The sequence below is a fragment of the Amphiura filiformis genome, chromosome 1, assembly GCF_039555335.1.
Source record: "Amphiura filiformis chromosome 1, Afil_fr2py, whole genome shotgun sequence".
Lineage (NCBI taxonomy): Eukaryota > Metazoa > Echinodermata > Ophiuroidea > Amphilepidida > Amphiuridae > Amphiura > Amphiura filiformis.
This window is the reverse complement of record NC_092628.1, coordinates 14,750,690-14,768,337: the sequence shown is the minus strand read 5'-3', so window position 1 is coordinate 14,768,337 and position 17,648 is coordinate 14,750,690.

The following is a 17,648-nucleotide window of genomic DNA, read 5'->3' as shown; positions in this document are numbered from 1 at the left end:
ACTAGGCTACCACATAATTACTGAATAATTTATATGTTGTATAAAAAAACAAAATTTTGAAAAGAAAAACTAATTTCCGCACTTTTTGATGAGTAACAGTTTGAGTATGTCCGTCCCCTATACAAGAGTTTAGTTACCTTTTGGTGTTTGTATTTTGTATTGTTTTGTATCGTATTGTATTGGAGTAATATGTACAGTTTGACCGTGTCTATTGTTGGAGAACAATAGATGGCAAAAGAAGCAAAAACCACGAACTGACAGATATGGGGCAATTTAAGCTTTGTGCTATGAGTTGCTATGGTCTGGCTTTACGGAAATGAAAAATAAACAAGTAAATATGGTTATTGATACAGAATAGGCCTGGTTGTCTTGATTGGTTTCACGGCCAGACGAGTTCCAAATTATAAAAGTATCAGCGCTTTGAGACGTTTACAATATACATTAATAAGTAAATACATAAAAAACACAACTAGTATAATCATGATAATTGGGAAATCTATGTACACATGCATGTGGTATGGCAATTTCATAATCTAATGTATATAAATATAATTTATTTATACGGTTAATAGTTAATACTCATCATATCTGTTGACTTTTCTCATCATGATCATTTTTAAATGTTATTAAGTGATATTTTAACTTTATAATAGGATTTCTTTTAAAACACCAGATAATCCCATCATTATTCAGTGATTAAACGGATTATTTCAGTTATACAACGCAGTTAATCAATACATAGTAATGACCCGACACAGTTAAATTGCCACGATTTTAGCACACTTGAAACAAACCGTGCTGATTATCAATCGATATTCGCAATAAGTAATCGATTGCCCATCGCCTGGAAGCTGTGATCGTGTTGCCGCCCAAACATGATAAACATTACACCTGTGAACATGCGTGGTGAAAAGGAAAATACCCATCATTCGTGTCTGGCCGGGGATGTTTAGAAAATTAGGTCAACACTTTAATAGGTTTTTATATCATTATGTATTATTATATTTTACAAATGTTTGAACAAATATCCGAGGGTTGTAGTTATAACAGAAGAAAAAAGTTGGATTGATATTCAAAAAAAAAAATTTAACAAGGTTAAAGGAAAATTACCAGATTGTGAATTTAAAGATTTTGTAAGTAAACATGTTGAATGTTTAGAATCTAAATACTCTCATATCTTTAATACTCTTTGTGTTTATGTGTTTACTTTGGTGTTTAGATGTCCAATACCTTTACTGTGTAAGTGAGAAATTAAACACCTTGCAATGTTTAAAAAGTGTTACAGAAGCCCTAAACACTTGGATTTACAGCATAGGCATGCATTGTTGGGGAAATGTTCAATGAAGTTGTTGGGGTGTTTAAGGAGTTGATGTGTTTGGTTATACTTTGGTGATAGTTTTGTTGTATCTCAAATCTATCCTAATTAACAAAAAGTGAACAATACATAACAAAAAAAATTGGAAAAAGTGCAGCTTTGGGTCACATTGCCTGTCAATTTTACCAGCGGAAGTGTATACTAGAAACCTTTGATATGGTCTCGATTCTCTTATTTTATTTCTACCATAGCAGTATAAAATAGCATGTAAACAAGAATTTGCCTTGGAGCTTAGAAACAGTATCTCATAGTCCAATCTCTGAGAAAACATGGCGGAGAAAAGAGTGCGAAACGGAAGCAGACGATGGTGATACAAGATTTAACAATCCCATAATTCTTTGCGATATTGGGGTACAGGCCAACACTGCCCATTATACATTTTCTTATAATTGCCATTCAACAAACAATATTGTCACATGTTGAAGGGGAAAGGAACTTTTAAAAGAAATACGTAAGTAAATTGGAGGAAAATATGATGTCGAAAAATATTTTATGTTGACTTGTCACGTGATACAAAAATATATAACAGGCACGTTTTACACGGGCATTGTGGGATATTACCCCTTTTCATTTCCATCACCGAATCACCCGATGGTGTTGTTCAAAATCCTATTCTTCACATGGGCCTGAGGTACATGATATGTAACAATAAAAACTTCACCCGTTTAGCATTTTAGTGTCTGATTGGTAACTTAACTCACAATTAAACGAGCCCTATATGATGAAATTAAGAACTTAAAAATGGGAAAAGAATGGTTAAAAGCGACATTAAATGCACCGTGGTTTGAACTAAGAGCGTCTTTGATTTAATCTTGACAACAGTTCGCGGGAGTTTGGTATCATAATCTTTCTTTACAATTATACAAGTTTATGAAACATTTATTGTAATATTTTATTGTCCTACTAAAACAGATGTTGGTTATTATGGTTATAGACATTATTGATTTGCACTATTTCAATGTCCATGATGCCTGTGACATTTTATCTTAGTTTATTTTAGCGTTGTATGCATGGTTTTGGCAGAAAGTATTCCACTGAAGACGTAAATATACATTTTCCCCGTGTGTCTGTTTTGCCTCGTATTTGAAGCCTTTTACTATGTATCTTACATGGTCACAAAAACAGTAACTAACATAGAGTTTTCCGTGTTCTACTTTTGAAATTCTGTCACTTTTATCAAAATGTCACTTTCTGTGTGTTTTTTTTTCGTTTTCTTGTGGCTTTCCTTGTTTTGTCTGCTTTACAACGTTTTGTCCCATTTACAAGAAATTTAATAAAGATATAATACAAACTTAAACGCACTTTTTACACGTGTATTTTATTGAAAACAACAACAGTTTTTTTTAGTTTTCTTTGTATTTTATTCACTTTTTTCAATTATTTCAATATTATTTTTTCCAACTACATGAAATTCTGCATGGTATCCGTTTTCTACCTCCGATTTCGTGAATTTCGTCCATATTACGGAAAACTTATGGCTCTAATAACAGCATTGTATTAATTCACCGAATCTATATCATGTGTTCATGTTATCTACTGAAGATATAGCAAAGCATGAAAGTATGTTTAAATGCACATCCATTTACTGTATTCCAAATAGCAACGCGTTTATTATGAATCATAGGCCTAATTGTGTTTTTATTTACATGCATTATTTACATCCCAATGCAGATACATATTGCGCCTGTGACCCATGCTATCTTCTGAAGATAGCAATGTGTGTGGTATTTGCTATCTACTGAATATAACAGCGGCATGAACGCAATGTCATGAACGTGATCGACGCTGTATACCTCACTGAAGATAGCAATTTGACATATTTTTGGCCATATGTGCTGTTGTCCACGTGGTTTATCCGTTGCTGTCTACTGAAGATATCAACGTTTTTCTTTCCACTGTTAGTGTTAGCATGGTTAGCTCTGTAATGAAAATATCAGTTGTGATAAATATTATAATTGTCATAAATTTAATTTCCTTATTATTCTTGTCGTAGCTATCATGCGTCTTATCCTTAGAACAATTGACATTACATGAATTGACAAACGTCAATTTATCTAATGTCAATTAAATGAATTGACAAACGTCAATAAATAAATCAACTGTCACATAACTCACAAATTGTCTATTTAAGCATAAGCTATGTCCACTATACCATTACGTCCAAATATTTTATTTCTTATGCCATTGACCATTATCAACACCACCAGCCAAATTTAAATTGGGGGTATTTTCCTAATCGAGCTACTCTAAACCCAAACACTCCACCGTTTTAAATCCGTGCAACAAGATTTAAAAAATACCCCACTTCGGCATCATCCCGTTTGATGACTATATTATTCAACCCAAACAAGATTTGTTTCTAATACAAAATATCCATGTCATTATTTAGCTACTTTTTTCAGCTTATAAATACCCGACGTTCATGCAATTTCATTTTCTAGTCTCAACTTATCGTAAAAGTTGACCCGGCAGTTTCTTGACCGAGGCGGGTTGTGATAACATCTTTACCGTATATGCCCGACTGAACTACATGGACTGGAGTGCATCTCAGATCGTGCTGTTGCAAAACGTACCTTTGAATCGTCGTACCAGACTGAGAAGGAGTGAGGGATCGAGATGGAGAGGAGTAAAAAATGATGGTTATCTCTTGAAACGCCTTGACAGTGTAGAGACGTGACTGCTAAAGCAAGCATACAGATCTTGGGAAGAGATTCACAATAATTATAGCAATTTTGAAATTGTCGTAATCCTTTTTGCGGCTTTAGAAATCAAACGGTTAACAAAGGGAGGTAATTTTTAATGCTATGATCACCAGATGATTTGTTTATATTTCTTTTTCTGAACTGATGTAAATATTGGCATAAGAAGGACTTTAACTAAAAATGTTATTTCTGTTTAAGTTGATTTACTTTTGAGGGAGTTAAGCATTAAGTTTAACCACCTTACATGGCTACTTCCCAAACTACATGAATGGACAATAATTATGCGCTATATAGAAAAAATAAATTAAAATTTGACATTTGATTGAGCATTTGTTTCAAAGATGAAAACCATTGCGGCGAAGTAGTTCCGTCTCTGCTATCATATCACATAGGCCTGTTATTTGAGGCATACAGAATGCTATCTTCAGGATAGATAGCAATAATAACCAGCACAGAATGTCTCTTCTCTGCGTCCAGGCTGTTATGTGACACTGAAGATGCGTATACTTAGCATTCTCTATGCTTGCTATCTACTGAAGATAGCATGCCATTTGATTTGTTGTTTTTTCTTTAATATTTGTTTAAGCTATACCGGTAGTGTATTGTGCATGACTATAACTTGTCCTCCCCTTTCACACATTAAAAACAAAACAAATCAATTATTTGTGCAACAAAAAATCGATATAAACAACCTAATTTGACCTGATTATTTTAAACTCATAATCCAAAGGACAGACAATTTTATAATTCCGATAATGTTTATTGTAAGCTGTTCAAAAACTAAGCAATTTCGAAACATAATACAGTGAAAATATCGATTGATAATTCATTAAAGACCTAGGAATGTTGGTGAGATATAGTCCTTCTAGGCGGACTATCCTGGCCCTCAGGCGACGGCGTGATTTGTGGTGCTAACTGTTGAGTCCTTCTGGAAGACTAGTGAGATATGGTTAATTATGTTGTCACACCTTGTCTCGTCCGACCTTTTTATTTCAATGTTCAGTTTGAAAAAACAAGCTACACACACGCAAAATTGTCAATAAAGTCGATTAAATAAGTGGGACAAATTGACACTTTTGATGAATGTGAAAGTGCCAATAATAGATTTATAATTAACATTCAAATATGTTTACATAGGTGAGAAAATTATGACGCTTTTTGCTTTGCAAGTTTGCAACGTTAAAAACACAGATTACAAAAATAAAATGATTGGTGTAATGTATCAATATGCATCACACCTTTGCAAATTATGTAAAATACTTAGGTGCGAAAAATATGTAGTTTTGGTAATTGTCATTCAAAAAACTTCCAATTAATAAAGATTTTTACAGGTGTAAGGAAATAATGCCCGATGTCTCATTTCATACATCCTATGAATACGTAAAATATGAAGATAAATGTTGTCTTACCACATCTTGGTTGAACACGTGCACGTGCACTTCTCAACCCTGTAGGTATTGTATAATAGTTCTGTACTTTATGCTATTCTGTGTGAACACTGTGTTGTGAAACTCAGTCATACTGGTGCTATTAGTAAGCAGTAGCTACAACTGCAACAAAGTATATCTACTGAAGATAGCTGCATAGCTCAATAAGTACATCTGCTATCTACTGAAGATAGCTGCATAGCTCAATAAGTACATCTTATACTGAAGATAGCTGCATAGCTCCGTATTGGTTAGTGCATCTGCTATCTACTGAAGATAGCTGCATAGCTCAATAAGTGCATCTTATACTGAAGATAGGTGCATAGCTCCGTATTGATTAGTGCATCTGCTATCTACTGAAGATAGCTGCATTGCTCAGTAAGTGCAACTGATATCTGCTAAAATTAGCTGCATATCTCGATAAATGCATATGCTACCTATACTGTAGATAACTGCATAGCACAGAAAGTGCATCTGCTATCTACTGAAGATAGCTGCATAGCTTTGTAAGTGCATCTTCTATCTACTACACTGGAGATAGCTGCATAGCTCAGTGTAAGTGCATCTGCTATCTACTGAAGATAGCTGCACCATGAGCTTATTTTAGTAAGTACATCTGCTATGAGATAGCTGTATAGCTTATTAGTAAGTATATCTGCTATCTACTGAAGATAGCTGCATAGCTTATTTTTAGTAAGTACATCTGCTATCTACTGAAAATAGCTGCATAGCTATGGTAAGTCAAGATAGCTGTATGGCTATGTACGTGCACCGTCTCATTTCATACATCCTATGAATACGTAAAATATGAAGATTAATGTTGTCTTACCATCTTGGTTGAACACGTGCACTTCTCCAACCTGTAGGTATAGTTCTGTACTTTATGTTATTCGGGGAATACCGTGTTGTTGGAAACTCAGTCATACTGGTGCTATTAGTTAAGATAAATAAGCAGTAGCTACAACTCCAACAAAGTAGGCCTATATAATTACTGTTGTATTCCAAACAGGGGGTTTGAATGCAATTTGATACATGATACATACAACATGCCAACAGTGGCGGCGCCACGGGGGGGGGTAATGCCCCCCCCAGAAAAAACCCAAAATTACGAAAATTTCCACTTTTTGCGGTAATTTTGCGCAAAATGTGTTGACCCCCCTGAAATTCACTTTGCCCCCCTAATGCCCCCAGAAAAAAAATTATGCCAACAACGATATTTCCTCTAACTTTACTTGTTTAAAGTATAAAGGGTCATCAATTTGTGGATAAAATTTAAAACTCAAAATCTGTGAATGTCCCTTTAACGGTTCAGTAGTTTTAAAATCAAGTTATAAACCACATTTCATCAGACTCGGTCAGCTTTTGTACGCCGATAAAACCCCCATCCTACCCTATACATATCCGCGATAAGTGACCATAATCCCTCGGGCCACATAGTCTTCATGGAATGACTAAAAGGTGAAATTATCATGTACACTTGCAACTTCAAAACTAACAAGCCGAAACAGTGGCAGAAGTAATAGTCAGGTTTATTGGAATTGATGAAATGAAGCAAATAGAAGCCTAGTATTTATACATGGATGATTTCAAATGTATCATTTGCAGTTTTTAAAGGCCGCCGCAAAGTTGATGGTTAGCCTACATAGTCATGGATACATTTGAAAACTTAATCATTATGCTCAAATGTCTGATGGATTAGCACAGATCAATAAAAGTGCCTCTGATAAAAGCAGTCGAAGTTATAGTTAGTGGTCATTGGCAATCATCAACACCATCACCATCGTTGCTATCATCATCATCATCAGCAGCAGCAGCAGCAGCAACAGCATCAGCATCATCATCGTCGTCATCATTGTTTGTGTATTCGAAATCCAAATTCCTTTTGCTTTATATAATGTGTGTGACCTGATAATTTGCTATCTAATGAAGATAGTTGGTCATCATTATGCCCGCGGCATACGATTATCATACTGAAGATATTAGAATCGGCGTCAAAGCATGTCTCGTGCATCTGTTATCTACTGAAGATAGCCGCATCGCTTTGCAAGTGCAGCTGCTATCTACTAAAGATAGCGACATAGCTAAATAAGTGCATCTTATATCTACTGAAGATAGCTGCATAGCTCAATAAGTACATCTGCTATCTACTGAAGATAGCTGCATAGCTCAATAAGTACATCTGCTATCTACTGAAGATATAGCTGCATAGCTCAGTAAGTCAGTGCATATCTATCTACATGATCTACATAGCTTATTAAGTACATCTGATATCTACTGAAGATAGCTACATAGTACATCTGCTATCTACTGAAGATAGCTGCATAGATTATTAAGTGCATCTGCTATCTACTGAAGATAGGTGCGTAGCTTATTAAATGCATCTGCTATCTACTTGCACAGCTCAATAAGTACATCTGCTATCTACTGAAGATAGTTGCATATAGCTCAATAAGTACATCTGCTATCTACTGAAGATAGCTGCATAGCTCAAGAAGTACATCTGCTATCTACTGAAGATAGCTGCATATCTCAATAAGTGCATCTGCTATCTACTGAAGATAGCTGCATAGCTCTAGAAGTACATCTGCTATCTACTGAAGATAGTTGCATAGCTCAATAAGTGCATCTTATATCTACTGAAGATAGCTGCATAGCTCAATAAGTACATCTGCTATCTACTGAAGATAGCTGCATAGCTCAATAAGTACATCTGCTATCTACTGAAGATAGCTGCATAGCTCAATAAGTGCATCTGCTATCTACTAAAGATATAGCTCAATAAGTACATCTGCTATCTACTGAAGATAGCTGCATAGCTCAATAAGTACATCTGCTATCTACTAAAGATAGCTGCATAGCTCAATAAGTACATCTGCTATCTACTGAAGATAGCTGTATAGCTCAATAAGTACATCTGCTATCTTAAGATAGCTGCATAGCTCAATAAGTACATCTGCTATCTACTGAAGATAGCTGCATAGCTTTGTAAGTGCATCTTCTATCTACTACACTGGAGATAGCTGCATAGCTCAGTATAAGTGCATCTGCTATCTACTGAAGATAGCTGCACCATGAGCTTATTTTAGTAAGTACATCTGCTATGAGATAGCTGTATAGCTTATTAGTAAGTATATCTGCTATCTACTGAAGATAGCTGCATAGCTTATTTTTAGTAAGTACATCTGCTATCTACTGAAAATAGCTGCATAGCTATGGTAAGTCAAGATAGCTGTATGGCTATGTACGTGCACCGTCTCATTTCATACATCATATGAATACGTAAAATATAAAGATTAATGTTGTCTTACCATCTTGGTTGAACACGTGCACTTCTCCAACCTGTAGGTATAGTTCTGTACTTTATGTTATTCGGGGAATACCGTGTTGTTGGAAACTCAGTCATACTGGTGCTATTAGTTAAGATAAATAAGCAGTATAGCTACAACTCCAACAAAGTAGGCCTATATAATTACTGTTGTATTCCAAACAGGGGATCTGAATGCAATTTGATACATGATACATGCCAACAACGATATTTCCTCTAACTTTACTTGTTTAAGGGTAGACGAGGTATTGTTGGTCGAAGCAACCTAAAAATCGATTTTCATTATTTAGATTAATATATTATTGAAAATTAACACCTTGATGTTTTGCAAAAGTTCATTCTACAAATCGTATACTTTGCAAACTTGCTTAATTTATAGTTGTTAATGAGTTATGTACGTTTTACAAAAGTGTTGTTGTTTCAGCCTTTTTTACAACGTAACTCAAGAACCGCAGCACCTATAAAAGTATATCTGTGATATTTTAATTCTTCTACACACTCGCTATGAATTGAGCAATACAGTTTTCGCCAAAGCTCACTACCATTCGTAAGATGCTGTGAACTACCAAATCACAACAGTTTAAAATAATTAATAACCTTAAAGTATAAAGGGTCATCAATTTGTGGATCAAATTTAAAACTCAAAATCTGTGAATGCCCCTTTAACGGTTCAGTAGTTTTAAAATCAAGTTATAAACCACATTTCATCAGACTCGGTCAGCTTTTGTACGCCGATAAAACCCCCATCCTACCCTATACATATCCGCGATAAGTGACCATAATCCCTCGGGCCACATAGTCTTCATGGAATGACTAAAAGGTGAAATTATCATGTACACTTGCAACTTCAAAACTAACAAGCCGAAACAGTGGCAGAAGTAATAGTCAGGTTTATTGGAATTGATGAAATGAAGCAAATAGAAGCCTAGTATTTATACATGGATGATTTCAAATGTATCATTTGCAGTTTTTAAAGGCCGCCGCAAAGTTGATGGTTAGCCTACATAGTCATGGATACATTTGAAAACTTAATCATTATGCTCAAATGTCTGATGGATTAGCACAGATCAATAAAAGTGCCTCTGATAAAAGCAGTCGAAGTTATAGTTAGTGGTCATTGGCAATCATCAACACCATCACCATCGTCGTTATCATCATCATCATCAGCAGCAGCAGCAGCAGCAGCAGCAATAGCATCATCATCGTTGTCGTCATTGTTTGTGTATTCGAAATCCAAATTCCTTTTACTATATATAATGTGTGTGACCTGATAATTTGCTATCTAATGAAGATAGCTGGTCATCATATGCCCGCGGCATACGATTATCATACTGAAGATATTAGAATCGGCGTCAAAGCATGTGTAAATGCTCAGCTCAGTATAGTGCATCTGCTATCTACTGAAGATAGCCGCATCGCTTTGCAAGTGCAGCTACTATCTACTAAAGATAGCGACATAGCTCAATAAGCATCATAAGTGCATTTTATATCTACTGAAGATAGCTGCATAGCTCAATAAGTACATCTGCTATCTACTGAAGATAGCTGCATAGCTCAATAAATACATCTGTTATCTACTGAAGATAGCTGCATAGCTCAATAAGTATATCTGCTATCTACTGAAGATAGCTATAGCTCAATAAGTACATCTGCTATCTACTGAAGATAGCTGCATAGCTCAATAAGTGCATCTGCTATCTACTAGAGATAGCTGCATAGCTCAATAAGTGCATCTTATATCTACTGAAGATAGCTGCATAGCTCAATAAGTACATCTGCTATCTGCTGAAGATAGCTGCATAGCTCAATAAGTGCATCTTATATCTACTGAAGATAGCTGCATAGCTCAATAAGTACATCTATCTACTGAAGATAGCTGCATGACTCAGTAAGTACATCTGTTATCTACTGAAGATAGCTGCATAGCTCAATAAGTGCATCTTATATCTGCTGAAGATAGCTGCATAGCTCAATAAGTACATCTGCTATCTACTGAAGATAGCTGCATAGCTCAATAAGTGCATCTTATATCTACTGAAGATAGCTGCATAGCTCAATAAGTACATCTGCTATCTACTGAATATAGCTGCATAGATCAGTAAGTACATCTGTTATCTACTGAAGATAGCTGCATAGCTCAACAAGTGCATCTTATATCTACTGAAGATAGCTGCATAGCTCAATAAGTACATCTGCTATCTACTGAAGATAGCTACATAGCTTATTAAGTACATCTGCTATCTACTGAAGATAGCTCAATAAGTACATCTGCTATCTACTGAAGATAGCTGCATAGCTTATTAAGTACATCTGCTATCTACTGAAGATAGCTGCATAGCTCAATAAGTGCATCTTATATCTACTGAAGATAGCTGCATCTGTTATCTACTGAAGATAGCTGCATAGCTCAATAAGTACATCTGCTATTTACTGCAGTAAGTACTGCAGTAAGTACATCTGTTATCTACCGAAGATAGCTGCATAGCTCAATAAGTGCATCTTATATCTACTGAATAGTGGCATAGCTCAATAAGTGCATCTTATATCTACTGAAGATAGCTGCATAGCTCAGTAAATCTGTTATCTACCGAAGATAGCTGCATAGCTCAATAAGTGCATCTTATATCTACTGAAGATAGCTGCATAGCTCAATAAGTACATCTGCTATCTACTGAAGATAGCTGCATAGCTCAATAAGTACATCTGCTATTTACTGCAGATAGCTGCATAGCTCAGTAAGTACATCTGTTATCTACCGAAGATAGCTGCATAGCTCAATAAGTACATCTGCTCTACTGAAGATAGCTGCATAGCGCAGTAAGTACATCTGCTATCTACTGAAGTATAGCTGCATAGCTTAATAAGTACATCTGCTATGCACTGAAGATAGCTGCATAGCTCAGTAAGTACATCTGCTATCTACTGAAGATAGCTGCATAGCTCAATAAGTGCATCTTATATCTACTGAAGATAGCTGCATAGCTCAATAAGTACATCTGCTATCTACTGAATATAGCTGCATAGATCAGTAAGTAAATCTGTTATCTACTGAAGATAGCTGCATAGCTCAACAAGTGCATCTTATATCTACTGAAGATAGCTGCATAGCTCAATAAGTACATCTGCTATCTACTGAAGATAGCTACATAGCTTATTAAGTACATCTGCTATCTACTGAAGATAGCTCAATAAGTACATCTGCTATCTACTGAAGATAGCTGCATAGCTTATTAAGTACATCTGCTATCTACTGAAGATAGCTCAATAAATACATCTGCTATCTACTGAAGATAGCTGCATAGCTTATTAAGTGCATCTGCTATCTACTGAAGATCATCACAGCTGCATAGCTTTGTAAGTGCATCTTCTATCTACTAGTGGAGATAGCGGCATAGCTCAGTATAAGTGCATCTGCTATCTACTGAAGATAGCTGCACCATGAGCTTATTTTAGTAAGTACATCTGCTATGAGATAGCTGTATAGCTGATTAGTAAGTATATCTCCTATCTACTGAAGATAGCTGCATAGCTCAATAAGTACATCTGCTATCTACTGAAGATAGCTGCATAGCTCAATAAGTACATCTGCTATTTACTGCAGATAGCTGCATAGCTCAGTAAGTACATCTGTTATCTACCGAAGATAGCTGCATAGCTCAATAAGTGCATCTTATATCTACTGAATAGTGGCATAGCTCAATAAGTGCATCTTATATCTACTGAAGATAGCTGCATAGCTCAGTAAATCTGTTATCTACCGAAGATAGCTGCATAGCTCAATAAGTGCATCTTATATCTACTGAAGATAGCTGCATAGCTCAATAAGTACATCTGCTATCTACTGAAGATAGCTGCATAGCTCAATAAGTACATCTGCTATCTACTGAAGATAGCTGCATAGCTCAATAAGTACATCTGCTCTACTGAAGATAGCTGCATAGCGCAGTAAGTACATCTGCTATCTACTGAAGTATAGCTGCATAGCTTAATAAGTACATCTGCTATGCACTGAAGATAGCTGCATAGCTCAGTAAGTACATCTGCTATCTACTGAAGATAGCTGCATAGCTCAATAAGTGCATCTTATATCTACTGAAGATAGCTGCATAGCTCAATAAGTACATCTGCTATCTACTGAATATAGCTGCATAGATCAGTAAGTACATCTGTTATCTACTGAAGATAGCTGCATAGCTCAACAAGTGCATCTTATATCTACTGAAGATAGCTGCATAGCTCAATAAGTACATCTGCTATCTACTGAAGATAGCTACATAGATTATTAAGTACATCTGCTATCTACTGAAGATAGCTCAATAAGTACATCTGCTATCTACTGAAGATAGCTGCATAGCTTATTAAGTACATCTGCTATCTACTGAAGATAGCTCAATAAGTACATCTGCTATCTACTGAAGATAGCTGCATAGCTTATTAAGTGCATCTGCTATCTACTGAAGATCATCACAGCTGCATAGCTTTGTAAGTGCATCTTCTATCTACTAGTGGAGATAGCTGCATAGCTCAGTATAAGTGCATCTGCTATCTACTGAAGATAGCTGCACCATGAGCTTATTTTAGTAAGTACATCTGCTATGAGATAGCTGTATAGCTTATTAGTAAGTATATCTCCTATCTACTGAAGATAGCTGCATAGCTCAATAAGTACATCTGCTATCTACTGAAGATAGCTGCATAGCTCAATAAGTACATCTGCTATTTACTGCAGATAGCTGCATAGCTCAGTAAGTACATCTGTTATCTACCGAAGATAGCTGCATAGCGCAGTAAGTACATCTGCTATCTACTGAATAGTGGCATAGCTCAATAAGTGCATCTTATATCTACTGAAGATAGCTGCATAGCTCAGTAAATCTGTTATCTACCGAAGATAGCTGCATAGCTCAATAAGTGCATCTTATATCTACTGAATAGTGGCATAGCTCAATAAGTGCATCTTATATCTACTGAAGATAGCTGCATAGCTCAGTAAATCTGTTATCTACCGAAGATAGCTGCATAGCTCAATAAGTGCATCTTATATCTACTGAAGATAGCTGCATAGCTCAATAAGTACATCTGCTATCTACTGAAGATAGCTGCATAGCTCAATAAGTACATCTGCTATCTACTGAAGATAGCTGCATAGCTCAATAAGTACATCTGCTATCTACTGAAGATAGCTGCATAGCGCAGTAAGTACATCTGCTATCTACTGAAGTATAGCTGCATAGCTTAATAAGTACATCTGCTATGCACTGAAGATAGCTGCATAGCTCAGTAAGTACATCTGCTATCTACTGAAGATAGCTGCATAGCTCAATAAGTGCATCTTATATCTACTGAAGATAGCTGCATAGCTCAATAAGTACATCTGCTATCTACTGAATATAGCTGCATAGATCAGTAAGTACATCTGTTATCTACTGAAGATAGCTGCATAGCTCAACAAGTGCATCTTATATCTACTGAAGATAGCTGCATAGCTCAATAAGTACATCTGCTATCTACTGAAGATAGCTACATAGCTTATTAAGTACATCTGCTATCTACTGAAGATAGCTCAATAAGTACATCTGCTATCTACTGAAGATAGCTGCATAGCTTATTAAGTACATCTGCTATCTACTGAAGATAGCTCAATAAGTACATCTGCTATCTACTGAAGATAGCTGCATAGCTTATTAAGTGCATCTGCTATCTACTGAAGATCATCACAGCTGCATAGCTTTGTAAGTGCATCTTCTATCTACTAGTGGAGATAGCTGCATAGCTCAGTATAAGTGCATCTGCTATCTACTGAAGATAGCTGCACCATGAGCTTATTTTAGTAAGTACATCTGCTATGAGATAGCTGTATAGCTTATTAGTAAGTATATCTCCTATCTACTGAAGATAGCTGCATAGCTTTTTTTAGTAAGTACATCTGCTATCTACTGAAAATAGCTGCATAGCTATGGTAAGTCAAGATAACTGTATGGCTATGTACGTGCACCGGCTACTGAAGATAGCTACATAGCTATATGTACATACACAGGGGGATATCTGTATAGATGTATTTGCTATCTACTACAGGAGATTGCTAACCTGCTACTCTCAGTCGGGTCTAATCTGCTAGCTGTATCTGCCATCTATAGCTATACACATGTTGCCTATAATGAAGATAGCTACTGCTACATCTGCTATCTACTGATGACTGAATGCAAACCTAATGTATATTACTGTATTATGCAAACCTTCTGCACCTCACCTGCTAGTGCTGTCTACTGAAGATAGCTACATATTACTTGCCGTCTACTGAAAATTTCTGAAGCTATCAGTAGTGGAGATAGTAGCATACAGGCAGCATCCTGTTAACTATAATCTACTGAAGATGCTATGCATTGCATGTGCATTTGTTATCTACTGAATTATAATGAAGCTGCATGTCTAACGAAGATAGCCGTGCAGCACTCTGCTATAATCGAAGATAGGCCAATATCACCGTCCATCTGTTATCTACTGAATGACGACAACAATGTACGTCGATCTAGTCCAAGACATGATGTTTGCCTAAATATATTTGCTATACTGGAAACGATTTGTCCCTAATTCGGGACGGCAAAAGATTGAAAAACAATGAAAATGAACCTTTTCTATTAAAAATTCAATCGAAAAATATTTGTCCTTAACTTTATTAAATCGTTAAAAAGATTGAGAATCATCCCACTGAATATACGGTCGAAAACGATTTGTCCCTAATTCTGGACGGCAAAAGATTGAAAATTCAATATATTTGATTGAATATTCAATCGGGCAATTTAAGCGAATATTACTATTTAAAAAGATATTGCTAGACTGTACTCCTATCGAAAGTATAGTTTTTCTGACGATAGGTGCAAAAGTGTATAATCAGCGTTATTTATTTAATTTTCATTTTTCAACAACATACGAATGTTAAAAATTGTATAGTAGGGTTTTCGTTTGTTTATATTTTGTATCATTCCTGCAATAACAGTCATGAATTTGATAGCAATTTAACCAATCAATCTGAACACAATACGAGCGGAAACAAAAACATGAGAAAAAACATCGAAAGAGCCTTTAGGAGCATCATCATCTGATCACACGTCAGTTGTACGCCGCGCCAGATTTTAACAGCCCGTGAAATGATATCTTTTGATTTTTGCCTTCAAGTCATATATAGCCCTGGAGAAGAAAATCGGGTCTGCTTGCTTACCCGTGTATCAAATTAATTAAAAACCCATGTAAGTACCGTGGTATTTAAACTAAAAATATTTTGCGCGCCTCAATTAGCGCCTATTGAGAATTTAATTAATTAACATTTAGGGACAATGAGAATTGTGGTATTATACGCGCGAGGCAGTGGTTATAATGCTGCAAAGAAAAGAAATTGCCATTATAAACCTCCATCATGCGGAGTGCCTAGCAAAAAAAAATTCAAGTTTTCTGGGTTACTATTTTAGAAACGACATAAGCAATGTATTCGAATGAAAAAAGCTCTAAAATTTATCCCATGTTTTTTAGATTATCCTTTGAATGTTGAGTAATTTGTATAAAAAAATCTGAAAAAAGTAAACAACTCGTGCATGTACAACTACAAGGCAGTGAAATGATTTTTGTATGACATTTTGACGCGAGTGCAATTTGATGAACCGCGGCTAAGTAAGTGACTTTACGCCGTGATCTGTGCATGAGGAAACACCCCGTATCACCGATAGCAACATATGCCTGAGTTCCCACGACAGAGAGAGGAAAGAGGGAAAAAAGTAGGAAGGAACTCAACAAGAAAGATCTTGAGTTAAGATAAGAGATTTAAGAAATTGCGTTGTCACACGCCATGTTCGACATGATATCTGTTTAGCGACATTCGAAGGGAAAATAACTGTGCGAAAAATTGCCAATTTAGATATATGAAAACTGAAATAGACCTATATCCAAAATTACGACTTTAAATTGTCTATGAACAAATCTACACTGCATTCAAAGAAGTACTACAATTCCTTAGTACTAATTGTTCCAGTTTATAATTTTGAAATTGTTTAGCATTTAAAAGAGTTTATAATGCAGCCGCAGTCATATATAAATGCATTTTGACGCATGCACTAAACTATTCACAACTTGATACAGTGCTTGTAACGCGGGATTTTTGCCTCTCGTCATAAGATGAGATAAACATCACCGACTTTAAATCGTCTTTCGGTAATAGTTTCATTTAAAACCATGTTTGTATCATTTATAAGCTGTTTGTTTCTATATTGTGAATCTTAAAATAAGCATTTGATGTAAAATGTAAAAAAGCAGTGACTGAAAATTATTGGAAATGTTAGGAAAGAAAAGGGGAAATAAGATTGGTGTATAGTATACCAACATTTTGTCTATACATCTCACATTATCTTTATTATTTGCAGCAGCAAAGTCAAGATTTTGCCGCAGTCGAAATGCAATTTTAACAATTTTGATTTCACAGTGGTTAAAACTGACCAAACCTATCAAATAACAAATTACCATAAAGTTACTGGATAAGTTGAGGCCCAACTCGAACTTGTTATGTAAGGCTTATTGCACGTACATTTCCAGATTTCCAACTTGTGTGTTTCTTCAGTTCTTAGTCCACCAACTTAGTACAGCTATGTGCCTTATATTTTAAGGGGGTACTACACCCCTGTGGTAAATTTGTGACTATTTTTGCATTTTTCTCAAAAATTAATAACACACTGGTAAAAAAAGTTATATATATTATTGGGGCAAGGAATCCGATTACTACACTGAAATTTCAGTAACTCAAGACAAGCGGTTCAGTAGATATGATAGGAAAT